General features: G+C 52.5%; 1 long non-coding RNA gene across 1 annotated transcript; it reads left to right on the top strand.

The window, feature by feature from the left end:
• Positions 1-1825: 1825 nt before the first annotated feature.
• On the top strand, positions 1826-3246 carry LOC129651801 (uncharacterized). Its single transcript, XR_008714322.1, has 3 exons — positions 1826-1910; positions 2463-2660; positions 2844-3246. It is a non-coding gene; the product is annotated as an uncharacterized LOC129651801 (long non-coding RNA).
• The last annotated feature ends 243 nt before the right edge of the window (positions 3247-3489 follow it).

Genomic DNA, 3489 nt, shown 5'->3' with positions numbered 1-3489 from the left:
AGCCTGTTGCAAAGTGTTAAAACTAATGAATAAGTTCCAACATAAATGTATAAAATCAATTGTATTTCATACATGAAATAATTAAAAATCCAAAAATGAAATCAAGAAAACAATAGCATCAATTTTTAAAATTAGAAATAAATGTAATAAAAGAGCAAAATTTATACTCTAAAACTGTAAAACCATGTTGAAAGAAATTGAAGTAAGTAGACATCCCATGACTTTGAGTCAGGAGATTTAATATTAAAATGTCAATATCCCCCAAATTCATCTACAGACTCAACACAATACCTATTATAATCTCAGCTACCTTTTTTTTTTCCTCATAAATTGAGAAGCTGATCTAAATTCATGTATCTCAATGTATGTAAGTGAACAATACTGAATTGGATGGAAAATCCCTTGAAACAGTAAAACGGTTCAGTCGTCGCCATGGTGTGAGGGACAGGGAGTGTGCTGCCCCGACCCCTGTAAGGGTCTCCGCTGGTAACAGCCTTTTCCCACCTCGTTTCCTCTGTGGTGCAGCCTCGCGGGTCCCGGTTCTGAGGCAGGACATGGGCACCTTTGCGAGGGGTGAGTGTAACTCAGGCCTCACACAGGCAGGGCAGCGATCTTCAGAGTAGCCGGCCCACGAGAAAGCGCAGCCCCGACCAAGGCTGGTCAGGAAGCTGGGTGGGAGGATGGCACGTGGGTTGGGGGCATCTAGCTGGCGTGTGACAGCCTGAGTTCCTGTGCTCCTCTGAGAGGCTTGTCCTACAGAATTGCCCCACGCCTCCCTGATCAGAGCGAGAACTCCCTACTTCAAGAAAACTCAGGGACACCTCCTGGTGAAACTAGCTGCACCTGTTTTGACGTGAGGTCACAGTTACGTCACGGCGGAGACAGCCGGGGTCAGAGGAGGCCCTACGGGATGCAGCAGCTTGGGCGGGCAGCAGTCGGAGGCGACGGGTGGGGCTGGCTCAGAGCAAAGTGTGACCGGGAGACCTGGGGAGGAGCTCGCCTCAGGGAAAGTGTGCTGACTGGGGAGCAGCGTTGAGGTCCGGGGTTCAGCGACCTGGCAAAGGGGACGGTGTGAGATCACAGGCAGTGTCTCCCAGAAGCTTGAAGAGTCAGGGGGAGTCATGCCGAGGGAGCTGAACGGCTGGAATCGGAAGGCCGGGTGCGGAAGGCGGGATGGGAAGACTTGGGGAGGGAGACATGGGGAGATGACTGCTCTGCGGGACAGAGCACGCCGGATGGGGCAGCCAGTGGGCAGGTCTGGAAGATTCACTCTTGACAAAAAAGGAGCGTGCGGGAGAGGAGACGCCCACCCCACAGCACTTCAGCGGTTCTGGACGGGTGCAGCTGACGCCGTCCCAGAAGCAGGCTCAGAGTACCGGCATGGCAGGACCGGCCGCAGCCGGGGCGGCTGGTGCCGTGTCCAATCAGAAGCCAGGCGGACGCAGTGATCGTGGCAACTGTCGAGGCTGGAGTAGACGTCAACACGGGCCAGCCTCCAGAATTGCGAAGATGGTTGGGAACGCAGCAGTCTGGAAGAGGAGGGAGCAGGGGAGAATGGGTGGATAGGCAGTCCGGACCCTGCTTACATCACCAGAAGAAATCAAGGGCACTGAGAGTGGTACCCCTCCTGCAGTCCCAGGACCTGAGTCAGGATTAGACCCATTGACTGAAGAGGAGGCCACGTTCCCAGGAGGAAGAGTCTCATGCTAAGGACGCATGGAGGTCATCCCCCAGCCCCTCCACCGGAGGAGGTATGCCATGTCCTTTCTTCAGGTAAAGCAGAATACCCAGGCCTTCTGGAACTCCTGGACACACGTTCAGAGTTGACAGTTATACCTGGAGACCTGCAGGGTCATTAGGCCATTATTACCCTTCTGTCAGAGTTGCGGCCTGTGGGCCCAAGTGACAAGGTAATGTTCAGCTTGCCCTGGGTACACGGGGTCTATGGACTCACCAGGTTGTCATCCCAGTCCCCTAACACACGTGAGGGGAGGGAGGCCTGGCATGCTGCGGCCCACGGGGTCACAGAGAGTCGGACACAGCTGGGAGACTGAGCAGCAAGTACATATTTGGGAAAGACACGTTGGGCAGATGGTACAAGCTCCACATGGGGCCTTTGGCCTGTGGGGTCAGAAATGTTGTAGAAAAAAGGGCAAAGAGAAGCCTCTGAAACTGAGCCCTGCCCTCACCCATTCAAGATGGGAAATGCACGTCCAAGTCTCTCCCCATGGGTGATGGGCAGGATTGGCGCCACGCTCAGGAGCTAAAGCTCGCGGGGTCGTGATGTCGCTGTGTCCCCATTTAACCCACCCACTGCATCCTCTGGGGCATTTGGGTCTGTCTGTGAAGGGACTGTAGGCCCTCACGGGCTGCCTGTGCCTGTGCCCGGGCGAGTTGCATGGCTGCAGGCCCTCGGCTCCAGGCTGTTGATGTTTTGGGCGTGCTCTTTCCACCTCGACCAGAGCAGCGATCGTGACGTCCGCCCTCGTGTGAAGCTGACGGCAGCACGCGCCTACAGTGTTCTCACTGGGCTGTGTCGTCTCGCCTGCTCTCCTGGTGAGGCCCGAAACCTCTGGACCACCCAGCTGTCAACTACGACACCAGCTGTCTATGACCCTGTGCTCCTCTGGTCAGAAGCGACTAGACCGACGGAGTCCTTGGTAATCCAAACACAGCCCACAGTGAGCTAGAAGAACTTTTAACTTAAAAACATGGCATAGGGGGAAAAGTAGCTGAAGTTCACATCACAGAGAAAATTTAACTTCTTTGATATGTAATTTGTTATTGCTTAGTTGCTACATCATGTCTGACTCTTTGTGACATCGTGGCCTATAACCCACCAGGCTCCTCTGTCCAAGGAATTTTCCAGGCAAGAATACTGGAGTGGGCTGCCATTTCCTTCTTCAGGGGACTTCCCGACCCAGGGTTTGAACCCATGTCTCCTGCTTGGCAGGCAGATTCTTTACCACTGAGCCACCAGGGAAGGCCTGATGTACACAAGACACGCACAGTTGTGCAAGAACACATCAACGAACCAGCAGAAACACGGGAACAGGTATGCAAAGACATCTGATGAAGATCTGCAAGTGGCTCTCAAAAATGTGAGAATAAGATCAACCCACCCACCATCCCAGAACTAGAAATGAACTACTGCAGTCTATCACCTTTCCACATCGAATGGACGAATATCCAGTGTTTAAAGCCGTCGTGCAGGGAATGACGTGGGAAAGTGCCAGTGAGACTGTTAATTTGTGCAGATTCTATGGAGAGCAAATCACCAACATGCATCACAATTTGAAATGCAAACACTCTTCACATCATTGCTGTCTTTTCGTCTCATCCCATGGTATATTTTTATCATAGCAGCCAGAATGATCATCCCAAAATATAAATCACAGCAGACCATTCCTCTGCTCAAAGTGCTCCAAGGGCTCCCCATTCCTCAGAAGGAAACCAAAGATCCCCAAAAGGCAAGTCATGATCTGAATC

The sequence above is a fragment of the Bubalus kerabau genome, chromosome 4 (genome assembly GCF_029407905.1).
Source record: "Bubalus kerabau isolate K-KA32 ecotype Philippines breed swamp buffalo chromosome 4, PCC_UOA_SB_1v2, whole genome shotgun sequence".
Taxonomy (NCBI): domain Eukaryota; kingdom Metazoa; phylum Chordata; class Mammalia; order Artiodactyla; family Bovidae; genus Bubalus; species Bubalus kerabau.
This window is presented reverse-complemented; position numbering and strand designations above follow the sequence as displayed.